Here is a 20,907-nt window from a genome sequence, read left to right on the forward strand (position 1 = left end):
CAATCAAATGACTAGGGTTGTGCATATTGATATACCTGAACCAAAAATAAACCTGAAATTAGCCGTTTCAGCAATATTCAGGTTTCAGGTCAACCAAATACCAAAACCTAGGAATCTGCCCGAAGCTGAATCAGTGATTTCCGAAAAAGCCAAATAAATATTTGGCTTTTTTGGGTTGCGGCTATTCACCTTTGCTCAGATGCACAGTTCTGTGCTTTCTCCCATTTTTCTATCTTTGATGGGCTTTGTTAGGGCTCCATAGTTGGGGCCCTTTTGAAGTAGGGGTCATGTAATCGAAGCCAGCTTGGTCAGACCAAACTAGCTGGAAGGGTCATTTTAAAAGATAGGGCTCACCCAGTCCCGTCTGGAGGGATACACCATCCAACTAAAAAACAGCCACTTCTACAGCTACTTATTGGGCTTTTGAAGCTGACTCCTCACCCACGTGGATCAGCAATCTCCTTCACAAGAGCTGCCTTGGTCATGACAGTTGGCTCCAATATCACGCCCCCCCCCCCCGAAAACCTGCTCTCAAACTGAAAGTCGCCCCGAGTAGAGGCTTCATTTCCCTGCACCATGACCATCTCTTGAAATCAAATTTTTGATGACTATAATGAAGGACTGTTCACATGATGTCATTTGCCACTAAAATAAATTTCTGTGCCTTAATTGTCTTGTATTTAAGCCATTTTCCTCAGTTTGGAATCTAATTTGCATGGACATCATGCTATGCACCTCAGATACGAAGGGAGCCCCCATACATTGAGGTGCCAGCCTGCCAATTGGCTCTTTCTGCCAGTCCTCAGCAACGCTGAACTTCTGAACCTGAAAACCAATGGACAGCTCAGCTCGCAAATGCCTGGAGGATGGAAGTGACCCTTTGTGGGCCCATAAAATTGGACCCCATCTAAGGAGAGTCCCTTGCAACTACACTGCAAATTTGGTGATTCTACCTCCAAAAATGCTTCCACAGGAGCTTTGGAAAAAATCCCCATAGACTATAATGGACCCATTTTTTTGGGTAAACCCGGTATGACAAACAAAGAGTTAATCTTTGAGAGAAGCTCAGAGAAAGGGAGTGGGCAGAGCTAAGGAGATCACTCTCTCTGTTATGAAAAAAGGGATTTATTCTGTTATTGGTAACCTGCATGTTCAGTAGCTAAGTTTGACTCTGGGAACCTGAGGGTTCAGATTTGCCTAAACTGGTATGAAACAAATCTTGTGGAGTAACTGGCAGAGATTGGGAGGAAAAGGACCCTTTCTCAGGTCATTAGAAGGGAATAGGCTCTGGGAAGGAGATATTCCAAATACAGGGTGGTGTTTAGGGATTACTGCCACAGTGGGGTATATCTATAGTGAGAACTGGAAGAGAGATTTGAGGAGAAAACACCATACTTCTGTGTTTCTCTGAGGAAGAGAGATTGTATGGTCTCTAACTTTCCTGATAGCTTGGCAGCAGCGTCTGAATAGAAACATCTATAAGAAGTTCTGGGAACTGAACTGAAATTGTGAACTTAAGTTTAAGAATTGTAATTCTGTACCAACTAAGCCCCGTGGCGCAGAGTGGTAAGCTACAGTACTGCAGTCCAAGCTCTGCTCATGACCTGAGTTAGATCCCAACGGAAGTTGGTTTCAGGTAGCCGGCTCAAGGTTGACTCAGCCTTCCATCCTTCCGAGGTCAGTAAAATGAGTACCCAGCTCGCTGGGGGTAAAGGGAAGATGACTGGGGAAGGCACTGGCAAACCACCCCGCAAACAAAGTCTGCCTAGGAAACGTCGGGATGTGATGTCACCCCATGGGTCAGGAATGACCCGGTGCTTGCACAGGGGACCTTTACGTTTTTTTTTTGTTTTTTTTTACCAACTAAGCCATCTAAGATCTATGCCTTCTCTGAAGTGAAACATAAAAAAGCTCTGTTTCTATGCTTTTCCTAACCACCACTTTCCCTCCAAATCTATCCCTTGTACATTGTTTAATAAATCTCTGTTTCTTGGTTGTTAACTTGGAAAAGCCTCTGGTGTCTCATTTCTTCTTCTTTTTTTAATTATTTTATTATTTTCTACAATTCAACAAAAATAAACATATCTCAACAATATATTCAGTTGTAACTGCTTGTAACAAAAAATTCATTGCTATTACTGAGAATATGTTATCTATAATATTCAATGCTATCTACTATATGTGACTTCCCCGCATCTTCTTCAGTCACTAATTCTACTGGTTAACACTTTTGCATTTCAAATTAATATCTAATCTTTATTTTCTCTCATACAGACTTGCTTTAAGCCATCTATACTACTTCTATAAGCAATTTCAAGTCCTACCTAGTTATAATATTATCATCATTGTCTCTATATAACATTCTATTATTCTATAATAAAGGGATTAGATCAATACATAAACAAATTTTCCCATTAGAAATTCATCAAAGTAAATCCACTGTGGCTCCCTTACACCCCAAAAATAAGCATCATTTTAGCCATTATCTTGTTTTGGGAGGGGATCTGCCAGTCCTTCTTTATTTCCCAATCCCCACCCCCCGTTTTTCAATATAGTAGCTGCAATTCTGGCCTCTGAAAATGTAAAAAAAGATCCCAGTGATTGTATCCATTGGCTTCTTGTTAAAATTTCCAGCAGCTTCTTGGTAAATCCTTCGTCATGTCTCCCTCCATCGCTGGCTGCCAGGAAGTGTTTTCTTGGGATAATAATGTTCCTCCTGTCAGCAGTAACTCAGACAAGTAGATTGAAGAGGTATTGAGTTCTCTCATGTTGCTCTCTCTCATTGCCAGCTGGTCACTTGCAGCTACCTCTTTAAAAATAAATTGTTCTAATTCATTGTCATTTTTTTCCATTGACATAATTGTTGTCATATCTTGGGTCTTCATATCGTGGATCTCCTCAATAATTGTGTCCAGTTTTCCATTAATTGATTTAAATAGGATATTCATCACCTCAGCTAGTTGAAATACTTGATGTGAGAGCACTTGTTGTTTTTCAAAGACTAAATCTTGTTGCACTGCAAACATGTCCATTTGTTTGAGTAACATCTCTTCCATCCTCTTGTTTGACATATCTGCTTGTATTCTTATATAGAAGCAGGCTTTGTAATTTTCAAGATATCCTCAATTACGCTTCAAAGCAGCACAGATAAAGAAAAGAAAGTAGACAGGAAACTGCAGTATCATAGACCCTGCGTCGTCTCCTCTCGGTGGTTAAGTGGTAGGAACGATTTGATGGTTACACCGGGGAGATTCACTTCAAGTCTTCCAATCTGCCCTGTCTTTTCGATGGTAACAAAGCCCTTCTTATTATCTTCCGGTCTTAAGAGGCGACGTGGCTGGACATTGAATCGGGTGTCTCATTTCTTCTGAGGTAAAATAAGTAAAGGGACTAAGGAGAAAAATTAAAACTCCAAATAAACATTCTGGCAATCAAAAGAAAGCTCTCTCTCTCACACTCAGTACCCACACTAAGAGGGATCATGATACCCAGAAATAAAGCCAATATACCCCTTTACTGGTATGTTATTCGGCTTATTCCAGGTTTACTGAAAAAAATCAGGCTCAATAACCCGAACCCACAATTTACTGATTTTTCTTTTTTGCACAACCCTAATAATGACAATCAGAGCTTTGATCAAGGCCTTTTGAGCTGTGGCCCTATAGAATCAACTACCCTCTGAGACCTGACCTTGTAAGCCATGTATAGACATTGTAAACATTTCACTTGCTTTTGAAGTGTAGCCAATGTGTTTTTCACTGTATTGTTTTGAGGATAAAGGACACCATGGAACATTGCCATGCACGTTGAAAGGGGGCTGTGCAGTGCACGGCAGGCACCAATGAGGGAGAAGGGAAAGGCTTGGGGTCTTATGAATACCAAAATAGTCTTCAAACAATTAGTTCCTTTTATTTATTAATAATCTTGTTTTCTTTTCTTTTATGTGTTTTTGGATTCTTTTATTATATTTGTCCTACATTCATTTTTGTTGCATTCAGTGTAAACCACATTTCCAGCTGTAACCTTTTTGATGTCCATCCAACTGATGTGAAATCCTCAGAGACTGTAGCCCTTAGTCATGGGTCCCTGGTTGCTAGATGTAAAGCAGGTAAGACAAATGCATTTCTGACACTTAGGTTTTCCCCAACCCAAATGGGATGAAATTCTCAGAGATTCTATATTACATCCATTGCATGGCATCGAGGAAGAAGCCATTGTTCAGCTGTTCCTTTACTATAAAGGTCACATGAAAAGGAGCCCTCGGGCTAGAAGGGATCAATTTGGCTGCTTTTGCCCATTTGTCAACCATGAACGCAATAAAAATTCAGTGCTGGCTGAGCACCGATTAAAGTTGCTGTTGAAGTCTGAACATTAGGAGTCTGGTGGCATATTCTGGGTTGGCTTCTTCTTTTAGCAAGTCAAAATTTATTTAGCCCATAGGAGCAGTAAGAATTTGACATTGTGTCTGGTATATTCATAAATCTGTTCCAGTTGATAGTACTGCTTTACTGAGAGTTCCACACAAGAATATCACTATTTCTTCTCATTCAGTTCCAGGATATTTTAAATCCAAAGTTTCCATTTTGAAATGTTTTACCTCTCCAGTATCTTGCACTAAAGCTGCCAGAAATGCACAGCTCATTTCAAACGTGGAAAAACTTTACCATAGATTAGGTGTTTGAGGCAGCTCAGAAATTGAATCAATCTCTAGAGATAGCCAATATTATTTTTAAAACAGCTTCCACCTACCTATTGCTCTGAACTCAGTCTTTAGAGAGAATTTCTTCACATGAAGTGTACAATGAACACTGTTTTACACAGCACCCAAACAATCTTTTCTCCATCGGTTCTTGTACGTTATCCGGGCTGTGTAACCGTGGTCTTGGAATTTTCTTTCCTGACGTTTCGCCAGCAACTGTGGCAGGCATCTTCAGAGTAGTAACACTGAAGGACAGTGTCTCTCAGTGTCAAGGGTGTAGGAAGAGTAATATATAGTCAGAAAGGGGTTGGGTTTGAGCTGAGTACTGTCCTGCAAAAGTAATGTGCTAATCATTGTCCTGTAAGTATCAAGATAATGTGCTAATAAGGGTATGGTATGTTAATATGGAACCATTGTATCCTGAAGTGATCTGTTAATGTGTGTAATCCAAAACTAATCTGCATGGCTATTGTTGAATGTTGTCTTTGTTAGTCTGGAGGTTTTCAGAACAGGAAGCCAAGCCTTATTCATTCTTAAACTCTCCTCTTTTCTGTTAAAGTTGTGCTGATGTTTATGAATTTCAATGGCTTCTCTGTGCAATCTGACAAAATAGTTGGTAGAATTGTCCAGTCTTTCAGTGTCTTGGAATAAGACCCTGTGTCCTGTTTGTGTCAGTCCATGTTCAGCCACTGTTGATTTCTCAGGTTGGCCAAGTCTGCAGTATCTTTCATGTTCTTTTATCCTTGTTTGTATGCTGCGTTTTGTGGTCCCGATGTAAACTTCTCCACAGCTGCAAGGTATACGATATACTCCATTAGCACATTACTTTTGCAGGACAGTACTGAGCTCAAACCCAACCCCTTTCTGACTATATATTACTCTTCCTACACCCTTGACACTGAGAGACACTGTCCTTCAGTGTTACTACTCTGAAGATGCCTCCCACAGTTGCTGGCGAAACGTCAGGAAAGAAAATTCCAAGACCACGGTTACACAGCCCGGATAACGTACAAGAACCAATGAACTCTGACCGTGAAAGCCTTCGACAATCTTTTCTCCAGTTACAGAAGTGTTTTCTCTCTAAGACAATGAATGCATGCTTCTACTGGCTGCTTACAAGGGAACACTAAAATTAGATATACAATCAACTGGCATCATCCGATTTAAAAGTTCTCTGGGGAGAAGACATTGGTGCAGAGTTCTAACATGCACAAAGCAAACTCAGCAAATATACTTTTCATGTTGATTGCATAACCATTGTAGAGAATCTTTACATTACCATGCAGCCATCATCAACTGGACTGTGACTCAGTGGAAGAGCATCTGCTTGGCATGCAGAAGGTCCCAGGTTCAATCCCCAGCATCTCCAGTTAAAGGGACTAGGTAAGTAGGTGACGTGAAAGACCTCTACCTGAGACCCGGTATAGCGGCTGCCGGTCTGAGTAGACAATACTGACTTTGATGGACCAAGGGTCTGATTCAGTAGAACACAGCTTCATGTGTTCATGTGTATTATTGAAACTTAAAAGCATGTTGCCCAAAACCTATTTTAACTTGCACAATTACTAGATAAGACATTATCAGTCCAATCCTAAACAGTTTTATACCCTTCTAAGGCCACTGATTTCAATGGACTCAGAAGAGTGTAGCTGTTTATGATTGTACTGTATGTACCAAGTAGAACTATTATAAGAAAGCCTGCAGGTTTCATATGCCAGATCATATTTCTAACAGATAAAATTGCTTCACTATTGAAGCAAATGTTTAAACATGGCAAGAAAGAAAGGACAAAAAAAGTATTATCAAATAAAATCTGATATTTCCTTTTCTCTTTAAAACTGTAAGGTCATTTTTAGTCTTGGAATGAATATGATAAGCCAACACTATGGAAGTCCTCTGCTAGGACATCTAAATTTAAAGAAAGCTGTTAGTTACAAAATAATTTACTGTTAGTCCCCCGGTTTTTCATTATGACAAATGAATTTGTGTGACCCAGGTGGAGAAAGACTTGCGTTCCCCCCCCCTCCCCCAGTAACATTCTGAGGATTTTCAAGAGTATAGCAAGGGAGGTTTTTATATGCTGACTTTCTCTACCACTTAATGGAGAATCAAACCGGCTTACAATCACCATCCCTTCCCCTCCCCACAACAGACACCCTGTGAGTGTGACTCACCCAAGGTCACCCAGCTGACTTTGTGTGTAGGAGTGGGGAAACAAATCCAATTCACCAGATTAGCCTCTGCTCCTCATGTGCAAGAAAGGGGAATCAAACCCGGTTCTCCAGATCAGACTCCATTGCTCCAGACCACTGCTCCTAACCACTATATCATTATGGCTCTTTCATCACCTTTGACTAATAAACTAGGTATGACCATTCCTCAAACAGCATGATCTGGCCATGATGATCCATGCTCTGATCACATCCAGGTTAGAGTACTGTAATGCACTGTATGTAGGGCTGTCTTTGAAAACTGCTTGGAAACTTCAGCTGTGCCAAAGTGCAGGTCAGGCTACTGTCAGTGGTGGAATGCAGGGATCATATTGCCCCTGAGCTGAAAGATCTGCATTGGCTAGCCATCTGTTTCCAGGCACAATTCAAAGTGCTTGTACCTTTAAGCTCCTTGAGACTGGGAACTTGAAGGATTCCATCCTTCAAGAATATGCTAGTTGACCTATTCTTCACAATCTCTGTTGTATCTGCCCCCACCTTTAGAGGTGAGGTAAGCAGTGATCAGAGACAGGTTTTTTTCAGTGCTACCACCTTACCTGTGGAATTCGGTTTCCCTTGAAGCTTGCTTGGTGCCTTCCCTACTCTCTTTTAGGTGCTGGGACAAAGTCTTTCTGTTTACTCAACTGTTAACACCTTTTTATAGTATGCTTCTACAGGTTCATGAGTCTCATTTTAAGCTGCTTGATGTCTGATGCTGTTTTTATGCTCTTGGGTGGGTTTTTAATGTTGGGCTTTAAACAATTAATTTTAGCAATGTTTATGGTTTTAACGTTTCATTTCATTTTACTTTGTAAAGTACCGCGTGCAGGTTCACTGGACAGATGGCACAGAAATTTCTGAACAAAATATGGCAAATAAATAAATTCTCCCATTTTTTGAACCTTCCTCCTTGACCACACTGTCCTTAACTCTGGCTTGCCTCACCTTGCTTACTTGATCTGACCACCCTACATCCACCCAGGGGCTCCCATGAAGCTTGCTGGGTGACCTTGGGGCAGTCTCAGTTCTCTCAGCCCACGTGGATAGGGTTGCCAACCTCTAGGTACTAGTTAGAGCTCTCCTGGTATTACAACTGATCTCCAGCTGATAGAGATCAGTTCACCTGAAGTAAATGACTGGTTTGGCAATTGGACTCTATGGCGTTGAAGTACCTCCCCTCCCAAACCCTGCTCCCCTCAGGCTCCACTCCAAAAACCTCCCACTGGTGGCAAAGAGGGACCTGGCAACCCTACGCATAGAGGAAGACAGTGGCAAACCACCTCTGTATGTCTCTTGCCTCGAGAACCCCACCAGGGGTCACCATAAGTCAGCTGTGACTTGATGGCACTTTACATACATACTGGAGGGAGGATATTGGAATGCACTTTGAGCCCTGAAAGGGCTGGTTAAGCCATTGCCCAGTGCCTGATCTCACTTGGCATGCACCAAGACCCAGTGTTCCTTCTGCATAGCTGGACACCTCCACCCACTGGGGGGGATTTATTAAAGGGGAAAGAAGCCACTGTGTTGCATATGAAGGATAAATGTTGAGATGACTGTGGGCAAATTCTATATTTGGGCTCATTATGTCCACAGAGATTGGTGTAGTTACATAGGACCTACAACTTCTGCATTGTCCTAGTAGGCTATAGTTCACTATATGAGAAGTCATTTCAGGTACCTTTTAAATCTTTACTTTTATACCTTCATGTCTAGTTACAGCCTATTTGGAGGTGTCCTGTCAAGTTCACATTCTTTATACAGACACCTCAGCAACATGTAATTCACCCTATATGGCAGCAGTATAGAACACATAAGGTTTACTGGCTTTCATTACAATACATAAGCTGAACGCTCATTCAACAAAACAGCACAAGGAAGAATTATTAGAGGAAAACAAAATCAGAAAAGTAAGACTAGATATCTAAACTAGATGTTTCTGTGATGTAAAAGGCCCATAACTTTGGTAAAAAAAATGCAAAATTAATATTAGTAAATGAGCCATTATCCCCAAGGAACCTTTGTCCCCAAGGAACTGCAAAAGAGGTTGGATGAATTCAAGCAATCCTCACATCTCAGTTCAATTCTGTAAATACAGAAATGTTTCAAATCTCTAAACCCTGGATTCTGCCCTGTTTGTCTTATTGCTGAATGAGGAACAAAATCTGAAGTTGTTATTTCACATCACACTCTTTGAGATTTACAACTCTCACACATGACTTGCTCTGTCAGTGAAATATATTGCCGGAATCTTTCTGTATCATCGGAAGCACTTAGTGCTTTTTGCTGTGTAAACAGTTTGGTCCCCATATTTAATATTGGTAAACTTCAGTGAGACTGTGAACAACTACAGAGTCAATGGAGAAAAGAGGAAAGCTCAAATGAATAAAAAAGTCTATTCAGAATATTGGGCGGGGACATATATTCAGCTCCAAAGGTCCTTGAAAATTCTTGAATGGTGAGCTTTTCCTTCTTTCCCTTGAGAGTGTTGTAAACTAACCAGCATACAGGGAGAAGAACCACAGGAGCGGTATTTGTAGGAAAATGATGAAAAATTTTTCTTATCATTAGAATGAATTCTATGTTCATTTTTCAGAGTAGGAAAAGGTGTAATTTGAGTAGTCTAGTCAGCATGGGGATCAGTGAAGCATTGGAGAATTTAGGAATGGACAAAACCTTATGAAGAAGAGAGAGAGATGCTATAAGAGCATGGATGATTGGAACTACATTTGTATGAGTTATGTTTATAGAAGAGGCTGATCCATAGGTTATTGGCCACAAATACACTCCCAAAATCTGGTTCATCTCAAAATCAGAGATTTTTCCCACTCTGAATTGGACCCCTAAATGGTTGTTCATGATTTTGCATGCTGAAAAGGTCTTTTGTTCTTGTAGTGGTTTTCAGCACAAGAAGCCACTAGGTTGTATCTGGCATAGTCAGCAAAATAGCCAATGCATTTGCCACATGAGGGTTCCCATAGCAGGCAAGTTATTGAACTGGAACATTTGTTGGCAGTGGCAATGGAAACAATCCTGTAGGGCATTTCAAAGCCACATGGAGCAGATTGTACTGGGAAGAGAGTTGCTTTTGACTTTAAAGTTCAGACAAAATGACAATAGGAAAGTAAATGTACCAGCAAATTGTTATCTCAACAAGGGTGCTGCAAGGTGACATTTTCACAAAAGCACAATTTTCGATAAAATATGACCTTTTAATGTTACAATGACCCAAGTCAAGTTATTAAGATACACTTATAAACAGCAAATGTTCTACTCAGGGCTGAATCTTAGTGGCCAGAGCAATCTAATTTATAGATTTCTTGGAGACCTCCCATAAAGCAAAGCCATAATCTGAAAAGCACTGGCTCACAAGGACCTTAATGAAAAAGGATTAAAATTGATTTTCAGCATTTTGGCTTTGGCACAAGAGCCAAGTCCTTTCGGCAGCATTTTTATCTCTAGGAGACATTGCTTGTCTGAGCAGGTCAGGATTGGTAATTCATCAGATAAATAATGCATACGAATAACTAATAAATTAATGGCCCACTCTTTGGGAATGCAATTAACTACCACAACCTGTTTAGTAATAGACTGCTTGAAACAAACAAAGCATAATATAACCATCTCTCTGGTAAAATATGAACCTCATAAGCACAGTTCATTGACTATAAGAGGGTGCATTTTTCTTTTACTCGGCTTTCAAATATTCTGCCTAAATATATCTGGATGAGACAAAGGAGCTGTGCTTTTGTGTTTTGTGTTTACAAAAGTAAACTTATTTTGTATTATTATAGGCTCAGATTTCACTACAGAAGGTTGGGCGACAGAAGTGTGCCTTGAGTGTATGGTGTGAGCACTTGCTAAAGTGGAAGGGAATATGTAATGCACACAATTTTTATAATATAACAGATCAAAAGTAAATGTCCCAGTTTGTATTTCCTGTCTCTAGTCCCTTCTTTAGAAGTGATGTATCATAACATGGGACACATACAGTGCAGGTATAAACAGAGTTGCATCCTTCTAAACCCATTGACCTCTCCTTAGGATCCCATTGTCTCAAAATGTTCCACCAGATGTTCTTCAACTGGCAGTGTACAGTGAGATCTGTGGTTGCCATTCAATATAAGGATAAAGACAGAGCAAGTGGCTGATAAAAGTAATGGGTTGGATCCAGTGCTCTGTTCATTTAAGGATACCAGATCTTCCCATTTTCCTCCTTCCTAGCAATCTCTTTTGACGTCAGGAAAGTTGATTCCCAGAGTGATGGGACTCAGGTGGAGTAATAGCTGCTCCAAATTGCTCCTCCTTGCTTTTTTTGTCAGCAGAAAAAAAAATTTGCTGATGTAAAACAAGTTGTCATTATTTGCTGCCATACCTGCCAAAAATAATTTAATCTGTTATCTTTCATACCATAGGCTCCAATAATTTCCTTCTGTGTCATAATATGTTTGAAGCAAAAACTTTCATAGAAAGTTACCTTTGTCAGCATTTGGCTTTAAATTCAGAAAACAATACTGAAGATGCAATTAGAGAAAAAGGATGCCTAAAAGGATGTACTGTCTAATCAACATGGTTGATCACTTTTAAACCCCATGATCTTAAGTCAGAACTGCAAGAATTGACTTGCCTTCTCCCTTTTTTGCAGTTAATAAGGTACTTGGTACTTGTGTGAGCAGTCACCCTGGGTGACCTTTGATCACTCTACAAACTCATCTAGTGTACACTAGTGCTGCTCCATTGACTATGTCAATGTACATCATTTGATGTAGAGGTCTATCTATTCCAACTAAACCTAATTCAGGAAAAGGTCAGTAAATTCTTCAAAAACATCTTTGAAGATTTCAAAGATACTCTTGGTTCAGTATCACCAATGGGTCCAATGTTGTTTTGCTTCATAAATTTTGCTGTAAAAGTAAGTCCTTCAAAAAATGCATTAATTTTCAAAGGAAATATATTAAACATCATGTTGATATTAAACATTATGATTAAAGGTGTTAAATATTAATTATGAATGTTAGTGTTAAATATTTATTATGAATCAGATCCAGGTTAGGGAAATCCTGGAGATCTGGGGATTGAGCCTGGGGAGGACAGAGAGCTTAGTGGGGTACAATGCATTAGAGTCCACCCTCCAAAGCATCCATTTTCTCCAGGGGAACTGATCTCTGTAGTCTGATGATGAGCTGTAATTCTGGGGAATCTCCAGGTCCCTTAGGCAGGCTTGCACCCCTAAGCAGGGAGAAATTGAATATTAGATTTTTCCTTTCAGGAGATATTATAAAGAAAGGGTTTGTCAAGATGTTAGTTGAGTTGTGGTTAAGATATTGTTTAAAACTCTTTCCCCTGAGTCAGTCTGGCCAGCAGCAAAAGAGAAGCCTAACAGCGCAATCCTGAGTGAGGGGATAGTTGAGTTGGGCCCAGGGATGGAGCCACTGTGCCTCCTCCTGAGTGGCTTGTTGGCCTAAGCCAGAGAAATAAAGCATCAAGAACCACAGCAGGAAGATGAGCCATTGAAGAGCACACAGGGAAGAAGAAGCCCTGCACTTCTTTGAATTAACATGTGGACTTGCTGTTTTCTTCTTGCTACTGGGCACCCTTTGTTAGGACTTGCCTTTGTTCTGAGTGCCCTTTCTGAAGACCACTGAAGATCCTGTGTCTGCAAATATTGCTATGTTTGTAGCAATTATCATCTAGTTATGCATGTGGTTGTCAAGTTGTTGGGTTTATGATAAATGTTACCTTGAAAACTATAGTACTTCGGATTTTTCTTTTTAAAGCAACTTCATAATTGCTTGAAGCCACAAAGTGCTGTCATTTATGGACCTGAATCCCTCGCCCAAAAACTCTCCAATTAGAAAAGATCATTTAGGAGAGGGATATATGTAGCCAGGGTGCTGCTGAGTTACATATACAGTTGTGAAATGAAACAGATTATGAAGCAACACATCTCTGAATGCTATATAATGGGGAGAAACTGGGGGGTGGGAGGGAGCCACCACGTTCATTCCATGTTTGTGGGAATCCAGAGGCATCTTCTTAACAGCTGTTCAGAACACATTGCTGCAGTAAATGGACTTTAGCCTCAAATCCATAGCCAGAGGGTTGAGGGGCCAACTAGTGAAACCAGTGGTGGTAGGCAGGCAAGAGTAAAGGGGAAGAAGGGCAAGCTACTGCACTGATGGCTGAGGTCAGGAACTAGATTGATCAGGAACTTGTCTCTGCTCTGAAAATGATGACACTGCCAGGCATTCCCAGATACATGGCAGAGCAGCTTATGCCTGGGCATGGGGTAGGGGCAACATTGGTCAGTGGAACATTTGCTGAGATAGTCAATGGAATGGTTGGCGGGCTATGCCCCTGTGGGTTACCCTTAAGATATGGGCCTGCTTAGCCCCATCTAGCAAATGTGACAGATAGAAATGTTCTTTTATAAATAACAAAGGGTTTTTTGTCCTTTACTGAAATCTCTCACTTATTTCTACTAATACGGAAAATAGTTTGTAACAGTGGGAGCTTAGGCACATTTACCTGACAGTATCCAATTGGAAGCTGATTTGAAGCAAATGCATCTTGAGTCTAAAGCTGCATGTGCCTGAGTGTAAAGTTGTTCGCAGTGATCTACCTCTATTGACACCCCAAGCCAGGCAATTCTGCCTCCCTATGTTATCAGTTGCAACACAGGTATGAACTCTTCTGCACATGGCATTATATATGGAATTCTGAGAATGCTCCTTGCAAAGAAATATCTATAGAGCTTCAATAACTGCAAAGTATTTCTCCTGTCTTACCACTAGAATGAAATATGAGCATTTATACAGAACTGCAGGATGCAGGCAGAATCAAGTATTCTTTAAAAATGCTAACACTTCCCTGTAATCATCCATGAATCATCTTGTATAAAATTATTATTTTCTGTTACAGATTGGCAGGTCTAAAATCCTTGGGCAACTTTCTGCTCATAAGGGGGTGCATATGATTGCTTTGGTAACAAGGCACAGGACCTTGTAGTGGCTGTGCTATGCTGATATCGTTCACTTGGAGGGGCTGATAATTTGATTTCTCTCTTCATAGTAGTGTGTGTGTGTGTGTGTGTGTGTGTGTGTGTGTGTGTGTGTGTGTGTGTGTGTAAAGTGCCATCAAGTCGCAGCCGACTTATGGTGACCCCTTATGGTGTTTTCATGGCAAGAGACTAACAGAGGTGGTTTGCCAGTGCCTTCCTCTGCATAGCAACCCTGGTATTCCTTGGTGGTCTCCCATCCAAATACTAACCAGGGCTGAACCTGCTTAGCTTCCGAGATCTGACGAGATCAGGCTGTACCATGCTGCCTTCTCTCCTTCATAGTAGTGCAATGCTATTTATTGATTTTTAACATCATTACTGAAAATTAATGACTCACTAGCCATAATCCAAGGGCTGTTTCAAACACTGGCTGCATTTTTTAATTTACATAATATGCATTTAGTTCTAATATTTCATCTCGGTATGCCAATAATCGCAAAGAAGATGACAGATACCTTAGTACTCTCCATATGGTAATTTATGCAAATTAATTCCAATATAAAAATGCCTCCAAAAACTACATATGTATACTATAATACCTTGTGAAATAAACCCCAAAGTGTAGTAATAAACGCTATGTTTGGCAGCAATCATGCCTTTATTTAGTACTTTAGAGAATGAGTTGTGATATGGGAAGTGACTGGTTCAAAATATACCTTGCATTCACTCCCATGTCAATATAATTAGGAAAAAGAATAATATCAAGTTCTGGAAGTTTATTATATTTTTCAAAAGACCCTTAATACAAAATCTGACATACTTTTCCCAGATGAAAACGGAAGCTGCAAGACTATGGCCTCAATAAATAAACACATGCACACACATCAGTTTATATTGCTGGGTGCTCTCATACAGTAATCAATTCACCTTCCATATTAAACTGGTGGAGATATATGATTAGGGTTGCCAGGTCCCCCCTCCAAATCAATGAGAGGTTTTAGGGGGTGGGGCTGGAGTGACCGCGTGCACACGTGGGAACACACACACAATGACATCACATTCAGTTTTACTTCCAGAAGCGCTGCATCACCGCGGCCAATTTAACACTCAATTCACTAAAGCAGCTGTGGCGGTGCAATGCTTCTGGAAGTAAAACTGGAAGTGACATCATCACATGAGTGCACTCGCGCACACACACAGCCGTCACCGCTCCAGAGCAGCTGGGTGGATTGGCGGGCAATTGGCCGCCAAAACCACCCACCTGGCAACCCTATGTATGATACCAACAGCTGGCATATTTGATCAAATAATGCATTTGTCACCCAACAGGCACTCTAAAAGGTAAAGGTAGTCCCCTGTGCAAGCACCAGGTCATTCCTGACCCATGGGGTGATGTCACATCCTGACGTTTACTAGGCAGACCTTGTTTTACGGGGTGGTTTGCCAGTGCCTTCCCCAGTCATCTTCCCTTTATCCCCAGCAAGTTATTGAAGTCTCCTTCTGTGGTTCAAGTATTTCTAGAAAAGATGAACCAATGATACAATTGTCTCCCAAAATATTTTCAGAAATTCTTTTATTTCACTGTTTCTGATGGCAGTTCCTTTGTTCTACATATGTTTATTTACTTCATTTATCATCTGCCTTTCTTATTGACACTCACACTGAGGTTGGGCAATATCCAAATCCATCTCTCAAGAGGACCTGTATATGGGATTTAACTCCCCTCTGACCCGTGCACCTTCTAGTAAAGGCACTACAGGAAAAGTATGAACTTATCTTGAGTAGGGTTTACTCAACCCTGAGACCTTTGCGACTGTAAGATCCTGACAAATTGTGGCATTTCTAATGCATAAGGTGAGTGTTACTGGAAAAAAATAGAATTTAGTTTTAATGCTACGTAAAAATGGAATCCCAAAAGTTGAATTAATTCTCACTGACTGGGACTCTTCATTACAAGCAATATATTTTACCAGATTTTGACAGTGGCAGCTGTAGCCTCGCTTTCATTAACATTTCTTTGTGTGTGTAGGGTTCAGAACCATTTTCCTCATATGGAATTTTACATATTGTTTTTACACTCACTGTAAGATTAACTATAGTGAGGGGCTACCAGGACATTGCTGCTTTATTCAGTACATGTTATCCACTACTCTTGTGTGCAGTGGAACACAGGCAGGATGGTGCTGCTGCAGTTGTCTTGTTTGTGGCTTCCTAGAGGCACCTGGTTGGCCACTGTGTGAACAGACTGCTGGACTTGATGGGCCTTGGTCTGATCCAGCAGGACCTTTCTTATGTTCTCTTGTGTTCTTATGTACTGGCTTTCATACTGCTGAGGCTGTTAATTTTGCCAGGCCTTTGTGTCCCTTGAGAGACAAGTCCACACTGCCTTTGTGCTGCAGAACATATATTTCCTCTCCTCCATTTTCAGGGAGGGAGATCTTCTTCCTCTGCATGCCTCATGGATGTAACATGTGCAGTCCCCTAGGAAGAAATTGATCTCAATTGACTGGCCAAGAAGCAGAAATCAAATTCCTTAAGGGGAGACAACCCCACCCCCACCCCCTGCCCAGCAGCATTGTGTTCCTTCTGAACAGAAGGGAAAGATAATGAACAGGAATTTGTCTGTGCAGAAAATGAGGGAGATGAAGAGGCAAAAAAATAAATGATTGATTTAAAGGGGGAAAAACACATCCTAAGTAATTTCCTTCCTGCTAGTCTGGTGATGTTTTCAGGGTCACTGGAGGGGACACAGTTCTGCTTAGGTGGTTTCCATAGTGGATTTTAGGTATTGATTTGTGTGAGTGAAGCGCTGAGTGACAGACCTTTAAAAGACAACTCGACATGTACTATGTGGGTGACCAAGCTTGACTCCTACAATATGTCTTGGCTGTGGCACAATCATCATCACAGTCATGATAAAACCCAGGTCACTTTATCATAGATTTACTATAAGAAGGCATAGTAGCTGAGTGAAGATCACCGTTTAGAGGATCTTGCGTGTTGGTCTTGTGGCTGTATATTTCCTTTCCCCATCTTCTGCTGCATTAACAAGGATGATTATTATAGGGATTATTATTGTTATTTCTATACCAGTGTACCCTTTATAAAGCTACATAGGCAAAAAACCTAGTACTTGTCTCCAAGGATTTTACAATCCCAAATAGACAATAGGGAACAACAGAAGAAGGGAACATAGGCTACCAGAGACAGGATGTTCTCTACTGCAGTACCTCCTTCCTGTACCTGTGCTAGTGTGCTGTTTAAGCATCACTTTGCCCAGGTTTTGCATGGTGGAGTATATCATTTCCTTGCTTGTAGCCCACCATGATTCTTTCCGCCTTGTTCAACTCAGTTTACCCCTCCCCCCAAAAAAAATACTGTAAGTTGCCCTAAGAAACCTATGGGTTGGTTTAAAAAAAAGGTAAGGGTCCCCTGTGCAAGCACCGGGTCACATCCCGTCACATCCCGACGTTTACTAGGCAGACTATGTTTACGGGGTGGTTTGCCAGTGCCTTCCCCAGTCATCTTCCCTTTACCCCCAGCAAGCTGGGTACTCATTTTACCGACCTTGAAAAGATGGAAGGCTGAGTCAACCTTGAGCCGGCTACCTGAAATCGACTTCTGTTGGGATCGAACTCAGGACATGAGCAGAGCTGGACTGCAGTACTGCAGCTTTCCACTCTGCGCCACGGGGCTCTTTTATGGGTTGGTAGGTGATATAAATACTGCTAGATAACTAAATAATAAATAAAGAGACAAGGGCAGTGAGGGAAAACATTTTTCCCCTAAAGACTTTTTTTTTCAGTTTTTCAAACCCCAAATATGGAACATTTGGAGAAGCACTGATAAAAACCTCCCATGAACTATTTTCTCAAAATACACAGCATAAAAAAGCCTGAGGACTTCCTCACATTTTCCAGTGGAAAAGTAGAAAAATTTTGAGGAGCACCAGGGGAGAAAAACCCTCTTATTCTGAAAATATATCTTTTGTTTTCAGGATTTTTGTTGCTGTTTAAATGTAAACAATTTTAGCAACAATTAATATGTTTAATGATAACACATTACTGAAGAGTTCAGCGTTTTCATGCTGATAGTCTTACCTAGTGTGACTATATGAGGGAGTTTCTTTCCAAATAATATGCTTCCTTTTGTTTACTACATAATTTATTTTCTACCTCAACTTTTATTTTTCTACCCCTCAGATGGCAAACATTAGAGATATGTGTACTGTAGTAGTACAGGGTACATTAGTTTGCAACTCTTTTTCAAGTATTGGGTATATTTGCACTTTTTTCTTATAGAAAATGAAGATATTTATACTTTTAAACTCCATAAATCTGTCCATTAGTACAATTTTATATGCTCAGTTATAAATTATGTATTTTAATGCTGTTCAATCAGTAGAAGTTTGTTTGGTAGGAAAGTAAGCATTGCATATGTTTTAATCCCCCCCCCCCAAATGTCCATTTATTTCTAGAAAAGAAGGGGGGAATTTCCCCTATCCCCTGTGGCTTCAAAATTTCCAGAAATGTTGTGGGTTTAAAAGGAAAAGTGATGAAGGCATTCCAGGAGGACATTCCAAGCAGAGAGGAAAATCAAAGAAGAGAACATGGACTTGTTTTAGGGAGAATAACTGATGTCCATTAGCTAAATGTGACACATTTGGGAAACTGGAGGTCATGGGCACGGTCATAATGAGAACTCAGGGCCAAGCAATGGGCTGCCCTTTTGCTTGCCAAAAACACACTTATTAATAAGCTTTATTGAAATAAAATTGAATGGAATCTGTTCCGAAAGGAATGAAAACCGTACTGAAAGTAGATGTAATGAGATAAAGCAAATGGAGTTTGGAGATGGTTTTAATTGACTTCAGAGTTTTTCATTTTATTCGTCTGAGTAGATTTGCAAGCTCTTCTTGCAAAGATGGTTTCTCCCAAGGTGGTTTGCAACAGACTTAATAATAATATAAAAGCAACCACACACACACATACAAACACTTCAGCAAAACATACATTCTCCTTATGGGAGAAAAAAGAATAGGCAGAGGGAAAGGAGGATAGCACTGAACTCTGTGTCAAGATCTTGTATTCTTCCCTGTCTTTGCTCACTCCAGTACATGCATACAGCAGAGGATTTGGAGCACATGAATGACAATCAGAAAGTTGTAAACAGGTACCATAATAGAGCTCCCTTATCCTTCCTGTGTTATATAGCCAGTTTTAACTTTCATTTCTCAGAGACTTCTATTTACTCTTGCCTAAAAGACTACTATTGGGAAAGGCTAGGAGGAGGGGAGAAAACTGCAATGTATTGAATTACCCCTATGTCTTCCATTCAGTCACCATAGCATGTGGTTCCTGAATGTCACTGTTTTTCTGAAAATCTTCCCTTTGGGGACAAAAAAGCCTAGGGAATGATTGAAATGAAGCACTGCTTCTAAAATTGGTTACTGGAAGTAAACAACAACAACAACACTCTTTTAAAACATCTTTTGAATTGCAAATCTTCACAGCCATTCAGTACTTTGTTTCAATTGCAGAGGCCAACATACAGCGAGGAAGCCAACCAGTCTCAGCACTGAGTTTATGCATAAGGATCCCACTAAAGATTGTCATTCCCATGACTAAGACTATGTGAAAAGGGCTGGATCACAAAATTGTTAGTGTTTATTTTATTTAATGCATTGATGTACCAACTCTCTCTCTCTCTCTTTTTAAAGGGTGGTTTAGGGCCATTCATTATATTGCCATTATAAATTCATTATAATACCAAGACAAATACAAATAACAGTATGTTAAATGTATACTAAAAAGCTAGCAACAAAATAAAAATCTATTTCCTATCCTAAAATATTAAATAAATAATTCAAACTATTATATAAAGTAACTAACTGAATTAAGCATATGAACAACAGAGGGAGAGAATGCAAAATACAAAATGCAAACTACAGAAAAACAGCTCAACTTCTGAAAAAGCCCAGGCAAATAAAATGCCTTTACTTAACACCAAAAAGCTGTCAGATTTGGTTTCAGGTAGAGGGTTAATGGGTGGGTGCTCCATACAGAGCCCCCGAAAAGAGGGGCCATGAAGCAGGACCTCTGTTGTAGATTATAAGGCTGCAATCTTGAGGGGGGAGGGGGTGAATCTCCTTAGGAGCCGGCATGACACAGAGCCGGCATAGGTGCCACTTTATCACAGGAAAAAATGGCACCCACGCCAGTGCAGAAGCAAACATGCTGGTGTCTGGAAGCCATGGAGCTCCACCACCCCCTGCTGCTAGTGCAGCTACTCCAGGAACTAAATCCCAGAAGAGAACAGCCGCACCAGTGTGGGGGAGGCATTCCCAGGGCATTCCTGGTGGGGGAGCTGCCTTTAGGCAACTTCCACAGCCCTTTCGGCCAGAGAACGACCCCTTGAGCGGCAGGGGGTGGGCTGCTCCTCCTTTTTTGGTGGCACAGCCTCACTGTTTTTAATGGGGCTACCTTGTCTCAGAAACTTTCCAAGGTGAATCAGTACCTTCATGGTTATCCATACACAGAAAAACAAGCAGGGTAATTGTCTCCCATTACTTGTCAGCAGTCAGACCCCTCTTGCTAAATGGGGCTAGATAATTGCCCATTGCCTCACCCTAAGGTGATTTCATTAGCACTCCTGGCCAACCATTAAATCTCTTAACTACACCCACTCTGGGCAAGTAATATTCAGGAGGATTTCACGAACATTCTCCTGCATCCTGGCAACTCATCGAACCTCTCCGATCTCTTTGTTCAGACCCTAGTAGAGCAATCAATTTCTTTGTCTCTGGTGGGTTTCCACCACCAGTTACCTCATACTGCCTCAGGACTCATTTTGGGGTATAACTATTAGCCTTTTGACATTCATAGTGTGTTTGCGTCTTGTATCTGAACATACATCCCATTTGCGTGTGGGCGCTTCTCTTTTTCGCTTCTTGAAACTCTGGCCATTTCCCTCCTCAGTGCTGTTTTCCATGGACATCC

This window comes from Euleptes europaea, chromosome 2, assembly GCF_029931775.1.
Source record: "Euleptes europaea isolate rEulEur1 chromosome 2, rEulEur1.hap1, whole genome shotgun sequence".
Lineage (NCBI taxonomy): Eukaryota > Metazoa > Chordata > Lepidosauria > Squamata > Sphaerodactylidae > Euleptes > Euleptes europaea.